Genomic DNA, 15,093 nt, shown 5'->3' on the forward strand with positions numbered 1-15,093 from the left:
ATTTGCTTTCATCTGGGTTAAGTGCCTGACAAAGGGGAATATTTCTGAGGCGCTATCTGTAGGACCAGGCACCGCACGTGAGCCGCAATCAAGCGCCACACGCCGAAGACCTAACTGATTACCCAGCTTACATATACATATATAAAAGTCCTCTATCATTTTCACATAAAATCGATTGATAGACGAGTATACATGCTGGGCGGACAGCACCGGGGGCTGCTCATCAAATCGTTTGGACCTATCACAATTCTGATAGATTCATATCTCTGCCTCCGGACTGCGGCTGTGGCTCTATGGATCCTCAGAACACTCCATTTCTCCATATTCCATATTCAACAGATATAGAAAACACTTTAAAGTCACTTTAAATCAAATATTTGCATATTAATATAAAAATCTATGTGAAAACTCTCTATTGGAGTAGATTTTTAAAGCGAAGTGTAAATATTAGAGTTGTGCTGCTGGTTTTCTCTGAGTGTACGCACATAAATGTATGTGCTTTATGGACAAAAACAAGCATGACACTGTTTACGTATAGTCATCGAAAGTGAAACCATAAATTTCTAACACACTCACTGATTTTAGGATGTTAACATACCCGTACATAATCGTATTTTCGCTTAGCATACGATTAATTTATAATTGTATCCCATAAATACGGACGCATTAAACTTGAACAGCTTGCTGACACTGCGCACCCCGGCCAAGTGGCGGGGCCATTATATTCCGTTCTTGAGCGGGACAGGGCCCAAATCAACTGTGACACCCACGCACAAAGTGTCTCTGCCCGAAGCAGTTTAATTTCGTCTCAGGACTTTGACATTTATTATCCTGTTTTTGAGTTTTTTCTGTGATTATTGCTGGGAGACTTGGCCGGAAGGTCCCGGAAAAATATTCCCCTTGTTGGAATATTTCAGCCACATTGAAATTCCGTTCCAAGGTTGTCCCTTTCATTCATTAGCAACGTACTCCAGCCGAAACTATACACAGTTTGACCTCAGTCAATCTATTCATAATTCAAACGGCGCCACCGGCACATGCAACAATTGTTAAATTTTGTGGCTGGTACATATATTTGTGATTGAATTTACTGTGGCTGCTTTTCTCCAGCGAGTTTGCCAGGGGTTTGCCGAAGCAGAAGTGGCACGTAGGAGGCAGCCGGAAATTTGCCGCCAGCTCGCAACGAAAATGTTGAATGGAAAATCCATTTTGTGGGCTTTTGCAAGGCAGCGGAAGGAAAGAATAATGTGGGTGTCGCAAAGGCACTACTAGGCACAATGTCGTGGTCCTAGCCACTCAGGGCGTTCGACAGGGTGTTTGACAATCAACAGCTCGGCACGTTGGCTGGGCCAACTTCTGCGGCTTGGCCCTGCAGTTCAGGCCAATTTGCGTCATCTGCCACTCAGCAGGCGCCGGCACTTCCACATCCCCCGGTCCCCCGTCCCCCCAGCCGTGTGCCAATTAGCGTAAATAACTCAATTATGCTGGGACTGCTTTCTTTTCAGGGCACTCATACAATGCAGATGCCTTCCTGGCAGCTTGCATCGACACCTCCTTGAATGGCGATTATGCTGGGTGTAAGCCGTTTTGGTAATTGCCTTGTCAGCCCTTGTCCCTGTCCCTGCCCCTGCCCCAGACATAGACATTGATTTTTTGTGGCCAGAAGCGTTTATTGACCTTAATTAGACTGAGTCTGTCTTTAATATCCATTGGCCATTAAATGTGTGAGTGAGTAATGGAAATGGATGACTTTGGCTCCCCTCATCGTAATGTGAGCTGAGAAAGAAAGACTTGAACGCTTTCTAAATGAATTTCGGACATAGAACTCTTGGCTTTAACCACTTAATAATGGTTAATAATAGCTGCCCAGCTCTCTCTATGCCATTTTATTGCTCCGAGAAATCTTCTAACAATGGCCCCATAAAAGCTAGCACAGACACCCCACCCCACACCTCCACAACATCAGCACTCATATATCAGGGAGCTATTGAAGAGCATTAAGAGCTTTGGTCTTTAGCAAACGCCCACATTTACCACACATGCATGGCTTTACTGCTGTTTCATTTTCTCAACTTTTTCTCTCTTTTCAGGTGAGTGGAGTGCTTTAGTCTATAAACGAAGAAAGATTTGTTCGCCCATGGGCAACGGTACGTATGAGTAATGTATGCGATATGTATATATTGTCGATGCGATAAATGAATCGTGTCTTGACTGGAGTTGCTGTATGTTAAACATTCTATCAATTATACCTTATCTGAAGAGAGAGAGAGGTGCAGCCTCTCTCACTCCTGTACTTGTGTACCAATCCTCCTTCGATGGTACGGAATGGTAAATGGCTTTTCCCCATGCCGACATGGTCTCTGCTCTGTAGGCATCATTTCCCTTTCCCCCGCCCCCCCATATATATGACTGTTAGTCACTCATAAAGTAATCATAAAAAATGCCGCAAATCAACACGACTGAAGGACGAAGCGACGTCTCCCCCTTGGGGCTTGCAAGCAGGTGTGTTCCTCGTGTGTTCCGGACCATATCATGCCGCGCATTTCGTTATGTTTTCCGTGCGCCGTGCGTTGTTGTGCTAAATGTCTTCGAATTCTACGTATATACGTATGTATGTCATGCATGTTTATGCCGTGCCATCTGGAATGAAATAAAATGTATTCCCTCCTCCGTGTACGTGTGTGTATGTGTCTGACTTCTAATTGTGTTTTACGTGCGTGTACACCCCGTCCGTGCATGCGTAGGGTATATCGTGTCGGCAAGGACACACAAACACGTGTGTTACGGACAGAGAGAAGTGCTTCATGTTGCACTTTTGAGTTCTCAATCTTGATCAACATTTGCGTAAACCGAAACCGAACAGTCTTTGCCGGCGATGGGAGAATGGGAGGAGTGTGTGCCATTATTACGGAATGGAATAAAAAAGAGAGATAAAATGTTTAATGAATATAATTCAAAATAATATGCAATGAAATAGATGAATATTCCCTGTCTTAAACGAATACTGTCCTGCTCGGAACGGTTTTGCTGATTTTCTGATCGGTCTTCGGGTATTTTAGAATCTACTAGAGATCGAGCTTAATCCGCTGCTCTTCCTGTAGCTTATATCTAGACATTCTTGAAGGGAATTTCGAGAAACAAAACTTGAGAGACAGGTATATTCCATTCGAATCACGGGAGTAGCTTTGGGCACATCATACAAATTTATTACCAGTCTTTTGACCGTCTCACTGCTTTCAGTTGGCTGTTAAATTATCTGTAGGTGAAAGTGGATTCTTGGCTTGAACACATATGGGTGTGTGTGTGTGTGTGCTCATACAGACAACGGTTGCTCTCTAATTCATATCTAATTCGTTTTTATTTACATAGCAAAACCACTTTTGGCCTTTTCAAACTCAAATCGCTTATGTGCTCAGCATTCAAAGCGCTTTTCCGCAACGTTATGAACTTCTTTATCCAATAAACTAGTTTATGGAATGCAGACTCGATAAATTGTCATCACGATGGGGGCAAGGCCACATCAACGCAAAAATGTTTGCAGAGTGAAAAGCACTCATTCCCCTCCCCCCACCGCCTCACTGAACTCCTAAGCGTTGCGCTATTCAAAACCACAAGGATAATGCCATTCGATGCAATGCTGCTTGAACGACTAAAGCTTTTGCAGTGTACTATCCGGCGGGCTTTATATGGGGCACGACGTATACGACACGTTGCGTCATAAGATTTCATTAAAAGATTAATGCATTTCAATGGCTCCCCCAGCAACGGTGCCCCACAACCCCACCACAAAAGAAGGCGCAACAAGTCCTTTGCGCGAGAAATTTAAACATTAGGTGGATTTTTAAATTAATTTACACATTTAGCGAGCTGGTCAGAGCTTGCGTGTCTTAAATTCATTAATCGAGAGACGACAGGAAGCCCGCGCAACCTGAACAGGACGACAAGTAGCTTTCCCTGATATTGCCAATTAGGCTGGTGAACGCCTGCATATGCTGGGCCCGCCTTCATATGCTGAAGGCCGTCGAGGTCATCTGAGGTTACCCCCAGCCCTAGCCCCAGCCCCAGCCCCAGCCAGAGCTCTTGGAAGTGTGATGTGCCTATTGGGGGCGACGCACATGTTTCCCATTCGCCTTTCCTAATCCATTCTTCCGCTCTCTCTTGCTGGCTCACTTTCACTCCTCTCTCTTAGCAGGCCTCCTGCACCGCTCTTCCATCGGACTCGACCACGTGTTCGTGCTGCTTATCCTTTGCTCTTGTTATTCGCAAGAAATCCATGGAAGGCAACCAAGCGAGAGCGCGAGAGCCAAAGCTTTCACCATAGCAGTAGTGCTGTTGTTGCTGCTGGAGAGAGCTTTTTTGTAGAGTTTTCCGCTCAGCCATCCCGACTGTCAGACTTCGACGTCAGGTGTCTCTTTCGCGATTAGTAGCTACTAAATTCTAATGTAGTTGCCATGTAGCAGAACCTAATAAAAAGGATCGGCTATAAATATATGCTGGTCCGCCTTTAATACTGATTTTCCCACACGACATCCGGGCTGTAGTTTCCCCACGTGGAAGTCGAGCAGAATAATCAATAGTCAATACAGAATAATAAGAAAAACTCAACTATAAATATAATTCTTTAGCTAGTCCTCTGGGACATTAAATATTTCACTAATCGCACAACCAATCACTGTCGAATTATTCATAGAAGGGAGAATTACCTTCGGAAAACACCAGAATACTGTCTATGGCCGTAATAATGATGATGATGACATCCACACCAGGCAATTGAAGCTGTTGTCACCCTCCAACCGGTCCCACCATAAACACAACACAACAGAACATTCCATTCCCATCAACTGCCAGCATGCCCATGCCCAAGCCCATTCCCTTTGCCCGAATATTACATCCTTTGGGCGGATAGGAACGGAACGACAGCAACAACGATTAAGATGCAAAGTGAATATTAGTATGTTAACACACTTTTGCCAACCCCACCTCCCCCCCTGTAGAGGCCAAAGTTTGCTGTCTCCGGCCTCCCTTCCACTTGACTTGACTTGGGGCAGCTGCTGCTGTGGCATGTCCTGCCGTCTCTGGTGGCTTGAGTGCTCGGCTTGAGTGGCCATCCAGCTGCGTGCTCTTGCGGGCGACCTCTGTGCTTGGCATTCGTAATGAAATTCAGTAGAGGAGAGGAGCATGCTCCTCCAGCTAACCCTACGAGTCGGTCGGTACGAATTGATTTATTGGCTCAGCCTCCGTCTAAGGCGAATATCTGTTTGTTTTTTCTGCTCCGTCCGCCCTTTGCCTACCGCTTACCCTCGTTTGTTGATTCCATTCCGTTGTGGCATCTGCGACATTTATTGCTCTTTACAATTGCGACTAAATATTCGGGTATAATCATTCCAGGCCATAAGCGCATTGCGGTTGCCACACCTGTTGCAGCACCGAAATTTAATTAGAGGCTCGAAAATGATTTGCGGCCCACCGCCCGACGCGGCCTGGGGGCGATGTCGAGAACAAGTACGAGTCTCTCACTGCACTGATTCTCGCCGGTTGAAGTTTTTTGACTTTCGGATTGTTGGACGGGTCGCAGACATAAATAAAAGTTAATTACACTGTGAGGTCGTCTGCTGTCTGCCTGCCTGCCTACCTGCCTGTCCAGTCCGGCTTCAATCAAGCGCGAATTATGTGCGAACTCGGAAAACGCGCCGCCGGGGCTAACAGTGCTGCAAAGCAGTGCTGTTAACACTGCTCGAGCGTGCTCTAACAGTTCCAGTAACAGTCACGGCACCGCAGAGCAAAGCTTCTGGAGAGGAGCTTTCGGCGCATATGTATATCCTGCCTGTCCGGTAACATTTCTGCTGCTTGGCGGCAGGAGGTGATGGGATGGACCGTTAACGTTAACAGTGGCTTCCTCGGCTCGGGGTACCATTACACAATGGAGCCGCTTTCGGCTGTCAGTTTGTTTTTACACTTTGCACATGAAACATGTGATTTCCCTCGAACGCTCCTCAACAAAGCCAGAGTTTTCTTTAGCGATTTCCCCTCCTCACTCTAAGTAAACAGAGTGTGACAGAGATAGCGAGACTGTGTATGTGTGTGAGTGTGTGTGTGCGTGTGTGTGCGAGTGTGTTTGTGCGTGTGCGTTCGTGAGTGTCGTCCATTCGTTCGTGTCGGTGAAATTTTCAAAGCGAGAGATTTTTGTAACGGAAATCGCTAGAGCGCTAATTAAAATTGAATCAAGCGACTAGAATATGCAAAGTGAATGAAATTTTTGGTGCAATTACGCTGGCATTTACCTAGTCGTATTGATTACTTCATAATCAAGCGCACAGAGTCTTTCTACAGAGTAGCATTCGAATCTTCGCTGCCCTGGCCTATAATTTAAGAGCCAAAAAACGCCACTCCGTTGCCACATAAATCTTCGAGCAGACTACATTTTGAATTTATTTGTTTCTCATCTGCACTGGATTGTACTGCACTGGCCCACAAAAAGAGGACAGGACAGGATGATGCCACACATAAATCAATAATCAACAAAGCGCAAATTAAATATTTAGTCTCTGAACGAGTGGGTATAAGTGGCCATAAAATTTCCGTGCGAATTTGTTGCTGTCGTGAGTGCATAAATAAGTAAGTCGGACAGCCCGTCCCAGAGAGCTGTGTGGCCAGTCACTTGACCCGTAAACCGTAACTTATCCCCGGATAAAACCTGAGGACAGAACAGAACAGACCCGAATCGATGCCCACATCCACATACGCATCCGCGGAACAACGAAGTATCGAAATCAAGCCGAAAGTTCAAAAAGTTCACCATTAAATTTATTGCAAATGCCGCGCTCGCGCACTCCGCCGTCCTCTGGGCATCGTTCTGCCACACGAACAACAGTTGCCGCCATAAAAGTCTACAGAAAACACCTGCAATCATAAACACCCAGTCCCCGACACCAACTCCGACCGTGCCCCCACTACACACACACACACACACATTCTATTCTGTATCCGGCTCAGACGTGCGGAAGAAGGCCAAAGGTACGTACGTCCTTAGCTGGTGTGGGGCCCAGCTCCCAGATCTCTCCGGCGTCGACTCAAGTGTGCAATCGAAAGTGACTCCACATCCGTGCCGCATCCGCATTGGAAATGTTGTCTTAACCAATTCGCGCTATATTTTTTCCTGGTATTTCCTTTGAGTTTCCTTTTCCTTTCTCGTTTTTTGTTTACTTTGTTTTCTCGACGTGGATAATTCTTTATATCAATAAAAGTTTATCTATGTATGGTAGGAGTATCGGTATACTCGAAAGCGAGTATTTACGGGTAGTATATAAGTATTTATTTGGGCTTGGCCCTGGACTCAAGGATCCTCTATGCGATAGGGCGAAGAGAATGGTCATTAGAGGCACTCAAAGAGGGGATAGAAATACCATTATATTTGCCGATGGTTATGGGGGAAAGACATAAATGACATAAGATAAGAAAGGAGATCCCTTCGATATGGAAGACTATCCATCATTCTATCATTCTTGCAGCAATTTCTATCAAGGAATAGTTCCTTTAGCTTGACCGAGCTCAGATTCATTTAGAAAGGGTTCAACTAGTGCTATCTAATCTAGAGGCCTCTACTTTATAGCAGTATCTATGAAGTTTCCATGATTTAGTTAGTGCAATTTGTGAATATGTGAACTTATATTGTGGCCCTCAACTTGGTTGAAATCCCTACCATACCAGCTTTTCTGTTGTCTAAACAAAACCGCAGCCAAGGCAATGGGGGTTTTGTTTTGTGGTTCTTGTTGCATTTGACATTATGAGCATTAAATGCGCTTGAAATGCTCCATTTCCTCCAGCTTCTTGTCCACCTCCTGCTCCAGCCGGCACAGAGTGACACTGGCAATGATAACGTGGCCCTCAAGCAGGACAAAGCAGAGCCGGAAGTGTCGGTAAGGAGGTATTCGGGCAGCAGGCAGCAGGCAGTCAGGGGACTGGGGACTGGGGACAGGAGACAGAGGTAGACAGCTGCCAAAGCGCTTTGTAAATTATGTCGTTGAGGGGCTTCAACTCGAGTGAATTTTATGGGGAAAAGTAACCAAGAGCAGATGAACAGCACTAACTGCATGGCAGGACATCAACATGTGTATGAAAGTTTCCGACTTTCGTGGGCAGACTCTGGGACGGAGCAGGGGGGGCATGTGCACCATTTGTGTGGCACAATGTGCTCAGCCTTTAATTAAATATACAGCACACACGAAACAAATTTTGAATTTAATATTCATGCTAATTTTAATAACAAAACGCAGTTCGCGGTTGCGAGCGGCAGGCAGCAGTGCGTATACGTAATTTTCGCTTAGAGCAGTAACTTTTGATTGAGGGTTTGAAAGCACTTTAGATTAAAATGACATTTAAATGGAATTACCCACTGCGGAGATCTGAAAAGATATGGCCTGAATCCCCACTAAAGTCAGCCAGAATCAGTCAGAGTCTCAGTTAGGATCCTGTAGTCGGTGGCTCATCATGAACGGAGTTTCAGCTCTGCTCTGGTTGCTGCTCAGTGAAACAGTAGCCCCCGTCGAGCAGCTTCGAATTCTCCACGAAACCCTCGAATCAGTACACAAGGAACATGGCATTTCCACGCTTCTCGTGATGCAACGTCGTCACCAGAAACTTCCTGCCCCGGACCCACTGCAGCCATTCTATCCGCTCGCCTGGCCCACGCTTCGGTTCGACGAGGGCCAAAGGCTTGAGCTGGTGACTCGGTACAACAAGGTGGTGCTGGCCCTGCTGTACATTGACGCCAACGAGGATTTGCTGTTACTGGATGCCCTGGCCGAGATATTCAATCAGATGAGAGAGGCAAGGATTGTGGTTTAGCTACGAGTCCCGCTGTCGAAGCAGTTGCTCGCAGCGTTCTGTCAGAAGGCAGCTCAGCACATGTTCCTCCAACTTCTGGTACTGGAAGGAAGCTCCAGCGCGCATCGCTTACAGCCGTTTCCTCATCCGCACTTTCAATCGATTCCGAAGACCTTCAGGGAGGGTAAACTCTTTCCCATTCCTTGGTTCAACTTTCAGGGTAAGGAGGCCAAAAGTCTATTAGACGAAGTGCCACCGCGAAGCTTCGTCTGGCAGGACCGCAATGGTATCAAGAGGTACAGTGGCCTTCTCTTCGCCTTGATCCAGAGTTTCGCAACGAAACGCAACATTAGCCTCAAGCTCGGAGAAGTCCAGTCTGGTGGAGGACACCTGTTTCGCCAATCGGATATCATCGCTATGACACTTAGAGGGGATCTCGACCTGCCGATGACTGCCCAGATGATGAGCTTGAAACATCGTAAACAGAGTTCGACGCTTCCCCTCATCGGAATATTGACCATGTCAATCGCAGTTCCCTGCGGAAAGGAGTTGGGCATGGGGGACATGTTTAATAGCATCGTTGTCGTGCAAGCAGCCTATGTTCTACTGGGGGGGTACATCCTCTTCACAGTGGTGGAGAGCCTCATGGGAGCTATATACAATCGCCTGGCCCATAGGCGCTGCGACTTCAGATGCTTGAGTCTGCTCATCAATCAGCGGGTCTTTCGAAGTCTCCTGGGGATGCCAGTCCCCTTCGTGCACCATCGGGTAGGCAGCGCCTTGGGCCAGCTGTTCGTGGTGATGGGTTTCGTTGGTCTGCTCGGAGGCACTTACCTTGGAGCCGAGCTTAGCACTCTCCTGACCACGAACCCCCAATACCAGTACATCCGCAACCTAAAACAGCTGCGCGACAGCAACCTGACCGTGTTCTTCAACGCCATGAGTCTCAGGATGATCAGTGATAAAGTGGAACCCGATTTCCTGAGTAGGCAGCTGCCCAATGTCCGAGTCATTCAAGGCAAAAAACAAATGGAGCTGATCTCCAGCCTGAACACAAGCTACGCCTATCAGATCTTCTCGTACGACTACGGCCCTATCTGGGCTCTGCAGCAGCAAACAAGCCGCAAGGCTCTATGCATTTCGCCCGGACTGGACCTCCTCAGAGACGTCCCGACCGCTTTCGTCCTGCAGAGGAACTCCCTCTTTGGAATGGCATTGGCACACTTCGTGGACTGGACATGGTCTGTTGGGTTGATGGACCGCTGGTACAAGCAAGCGATTCGCGATCTGATGTCAATGAGCAATGTCCAGAGTCGCCGAGTTCCACCGAAGGTCGAACGAAGCCCAATACAACTTGGAAATTTCCACACGGTGTGGACTGTGCTCGCTGTGGGCTATGTTACAGCAGTTTGCGCTCTCATCGGAGAGTGGGTTGTGGCTCGCACAGGGATTCTTAGACGTGCTATCTATTAAATTTGTATGTATTCCATAATTGCGTGAATAAATGCTTACAAATGAAGTTCAAGGCAGTCTGAAGTCTGGGGTCTGAATCATGCCTCTCCTTTGACTTGTCTACTTTCCCATCGAGGACAATAAAAGCTCTGCCATAAACGAGAATCAAATGACATATGTGACGATATCCCAGGCATTTATAATGGAAAGAGGGCCCACTGCCAAGAAGTTACGAAACTCTGTCATGTGCCCTGCCGGTCGGGGGGTGTGGGAACAAAGCATATTAACAGCATATGGGAGGAATCCTTATTCCCTTTTTCCTCTAACCTTGACCGCAATCAGCTTTTCTTTTTTTTTTTTTTTTTGGGATTTTGGGAGTGCGACAATTAATTATCGCATAATAAATGTGTATTGACGATATTGATGAGCCGGGCGTGTCCGGCAGTCGGCCGTCTCCAAATGCAATTAGGGATAACGTGAATCGGCAGGGGACACTCGACAGTCAATCGATTGACGTCAGTACAGGAATATTGTGATGATGGAGACAAAAAAAATGGAGAGTGACACAAGGCACACAGACACAGGGCGGTACACAGGGCGGCACACAGGGAAACACACTGGCCGGTACACAGGGCGGCACACAGGGCGTATGCGTATGCGTATGCGTATGCGTCACGTCTCCCCAACCGAATGGGAATGGGGTTTAAGTTCTCAGCTTACTTCATGCCTCAGGATTGCGGCAGAAGCAGGCGACTTAACGAGGAGAGCAACTGAATCCGTTGGCAAAGGTTACGTTTCATGCCGGCTTCTGCTGCTTTATCATTTAATTAAGATTTAAATTGTTACCGAGGGCAGAAAGAGAACCGGGAAGGTACGAACCAATTTTGATCTCATGTAACCTATGGTCGTCGGTGGCACTTCCCCACCTGCTTTGAATTTTTTATATGTCGCACAATTTGCATTTCTGCTGTTTGCATTTGTCAGATTGTTATTTGCTGATTGACATGGTGTGCGAGTGCGTGAGTGTGAGGGATTTTGATTGTGTGCTGTGTTGAACGATCTCCCAGGGGACGTTCCTTCCGCCCACAGAAATGGCCGCCTCGCATGTCAATCTCCACTCAAAGGAGTGTGGAAATGTGCCTGTTAAACGAGTGTTACGCCAAAGATATGGATAAATAATAGAATCAACCCACACGAGAATCATTACCAAGAAACATATGAATATAGTCGTATTTCTCGTATTTATTTATGACCATTTTCAATAATTCTAAAGAGAAAAGGACACCGGAATGGAAAATTTGCCATCAAAGCCTGCTGTAATTGCAGCAAAAATGTAATATAATTTGATCAGCAATAAATTTACTGTACATCCCATTAGGATGCACATTTGTTGGTCAATTTACAATTTACTGTCAAAATATGCCGCAGCAGCAAAAGTGGCCGCCAGGTCATGTCGGTTTGGGCCACTTGACCGCATTAGGGCCGTTCGGGCAGCAAGCCGACCAAAAACTCATTTCATGCAGAAATATGTATGCATGCTTTAACTGAGATGCAGACCTAAGCAGGCTGCCCAGGAAGCATGCTTCCGGCTACTGCACGGGACACAGGAAGAGTGTGAACAGCAAACAGCCCCATGGCCATGGCTGGCGCTTTTTTCCCTCCAGTGGGCAAGGAAAAAGTTCACTCGAAGTTCAAATATTTGCCTGCCACACAGCCAACGACTGCCCCGCCCAGACACTGTCCGCCAAAGCTCTGGGATATTAAGTAGAAAAGGCAACAGGATACTGCAACAGAAATCAAATAAAAACTAGAAAAGAGAGCTGCAAAAAAGCGTAGAAAGGGCAAAGAGCTTAAAGAGTCAGGCGAGAGAAATTTTCCATCAATTATCAGCGGGGCAAATGCAATTGAAAACGGCTACAAAGGCGAGCTTAAGGATATATCAAGATTTTATTATGCTTTGACCTCCCGCTACCCACTCGAAAATCGTAAATTTACAGCTGACAGCACTCCAAGCCAAGGGAACGATTGCTGGCAGGCTTATGGCAGGACCATGCCCTGTCCGGGCCGGCTGGAATGGCTAAGTGCACGGCTATAACAGACAGCCGGGGGGGTGTAGCCCTCTGATGGACTATCCAGCGGCTGTCCGGCTCGATTCTGTTTTCCTATTGCAAATAAACAAACAGAAATGCAGACAGATGGACAGACAGACTGACAAACAGTAGCTTGACACATTGCAACAGAAGGGGCAAGGAAGGGCACGGACAGATGGACAGCTTGTCATCGTGTAGTCTGTTCATATTTTACCATTGCACGGCCTGACAATCAAACCCTTTTCAGCGGAGTCACTGAGCCAATCTAATCTCGAATAGTTGGATGGTTAAAACCTGCAAATGCTGTTGATGATGATCTCCTCCGGGATGATGATAGACAAACTCTTCCGCTTTAAAAGTGCAAACAAAGACAGCTTCTTCTAGAATTTTATTTTAGCTTTTATAAATATGCAACTCTATAAAACAAAATTATACATGTACATCTTTTCCCTTTGGGACGTTCCGAGTGGCAACTCATCTAAATATTTGACAACCCGGAGGAGGAATAGACCAAGAAAATGTGTACGCTTTAAAGTCCAGACAATACTCATAAATATCGATGGAAGTATGTGTTCATCTAGGGCTGCGGGTGGCCTTTTTTGTAAGTTGCATTAACATGAAATTTAATTGCATTGCCCGGCGAAGCGTATTAAGATGGCTACTGTCACTGCCACTGTCAGTGGCACTGCCATTGCACTTCAATTAAATCAACACATTGATTTAATTAAATTTCAACCGTTTTACGGGCCGAGTTTCCCAGTAACCGCTCCCCTTTTTCGGGCTCGACTCGGGCGTCGTAGTTCAATTAAAAATGCCATCGATATGCGCATCGCCAACAACTGCATAATAAATGCGGTGTGGCGAGGACCTCCTCCTCCCTCCTCCTCCTTCGGACAGCAGTCAATACATTTCGATGCTGTCGAGGAGAGGCCAAAAGCTGTATGATGGAAATGAGTTTAAATATTTTAAAAATGCCTCAGGGATTTATACATTACAGAAAATTGTTGAAATATTTATTAAATGACTAAGAAATTATTTGGAAACGTAAGAAACGGTCTATATGGATAATAAATCGATGCTTGGATTGCGGTCGTGGTAAAAGTATGAAAGAACTGGATTAATCCCATGTTTGGATTTGCGAGTATTACATTGTTCTCCGCCCGTACCGGATAATCAAAATTATACAAAATTCCGTGTAAGAAGTTTGTCGTGATTAGAACATTCCTGATGTGCTCCAAATGGCTCCATTAGCGGCATTCGCACACGGGCAATGGCGCGTTAAATACTCGTCAAATGTTTTAATTACAAAAAGCGCGACAAACAGCAAACAACAAGCCAAGAAACGACAATCCCAGGCGGCACAGCACATGCAATCTTAAGCCGCTTAATTTATTTACACGGGCAGAGAACAGGCCTACAGACCTACAGGCCCAGAGCCCGGAGCCGTCTTAGTAGGGCAGCCTTGTCCCAGCTAAATTTGGCTTAAATGCTTAGAGCAATATGTTGACATGGAAGATAGAGGGCCAGAGCTGGAGCCGAAGCCGAAGCCGAAGACGAGGCCGTGGGCCTCCGCCCCTTTGGTTCGTGTCAACAATTTATTTTTGTAATTTATGCTTGAATAATTAGGGCCCTACCGGCTCAGCCTGTCGCATTTCGCACGGAACTTAGCCGAAAGGAAGGTGGTTTTTAATTGTGTAAATCCAATTTGTCCCGAGTCGGAGGACAATTATGCAGAGAAACGGTTTCCACATGATCAGATGCGCTCCACTCAGCTGTGTTTAATTTCAGATTTCGGATTCCCGTTAAACCCTTTAACCCAACATATACGAAAATTCCCAACGACAAAGTCTATAAGGGCTTTATCATCTGTTCTTTAGTGGGTTCCGCTTTCAATGGTTTTCAGTAGAGTCTTCTTTTAAATTCATTTCTTACTTTCCTGCTGCTCGTATTTTATTCAAAAGAATTTGTGCATGGAATTTTCTTCAATTTTCGGAAACTACTTTTTCCTATTCTGTTCGTTCTTTATTTGTTTTCCACGTGCTTGTGGAAAGTTTTATATTTAGACGAGAGAAAGTTTTTGTGTGCCACATAATGACTGTTGACAATCACCGATAAGGGGGGACGGACCAGGGGGTCAGGTCGGTAGCCGCCCCCTTGTTGGACCTTACAATATTTTTGGGGCCGCCCAAAGTGCGATGAGTTTGCCATTTTATTGTATTAACAGCAACAGGCTGTTCAAACAGAGTACACTCGAATAAATCGTTCAGGGGATATGACGAAGTTTGACACGGAACACCCGTCACACTTCTCGCAGTGCAGGGGCATGTTTTATTAGCAGGAACAGCGGGACGGCACAGCCCAGCCGACCAAATGAATTACCTTTCTCCAGCCCACACCGACAACAGGCAAATGCTTGTTTTGCTTGCAAGTATACACGTTTTGTATACGCCCCCACCCAGCCACAGCCACAGCCACGGCCACGGCGAGAACTTTCATTATCCGAGTGTGTTTCGGTGCAGGGGACTAGAAGAGAAGGTAGTGTTTGCTTGCCGACTGCCAGGACGGCACAGGGACGGGACAGGGACGGGCGAAATTCATTCATTCATTGCCTCCTGGCTGGCGCAAATTGATTGTTTACATAATTCCATCATCGATTTTGTCGCTCGGAAAGTTTTTAATCAAGACAAGTGGAGGGGCAGCGCGGGGCAGTTCATTGATCATCATCATC

The 15,093-nt window shown here is 46.3% G+C and overlaps 1 protein-coding gene across 1 annotated transcript in view; it reads left to right on the top strand.

Annotated features, from left to right (window-relative positions):
• The first annotated feature begins 6,300 nt into the window (after nucleotides 1-6,300).
• Nucleotides 6,301-15,093, top strand: part of LOC6591129 (potassium channel subfamily T member 1) — a 56,565-nt gene continuing 47,772 nt past the window's right edge. The window contains exon 1 of the mRNA XM_026986906.1: nucleotides 6,301-7,014. The gene's annotated coding sequence lies outside the window, so the exon portion shown is untranslated. The remainder of the gene's footprint in view (nucleotides 7,015-15,093) is intronic.

Source organism: Drosophila persimilis, unplaced genomic scaffold (genome assembly GCF_003286085.1).
Source record: "Drosophila persimilis strain 14011-0111.01,24,50 unplaced genomic scaffold, DperRS2 tig00000002-arrow-pilon, whole genome shotgun sequence".
NCBI classification, from domain to species: Eukaryota; Metazoa; Arthropoda; class Insecta; order Diptera; family Drosophilidae; genus Drosophila; species Drosophila persimilis.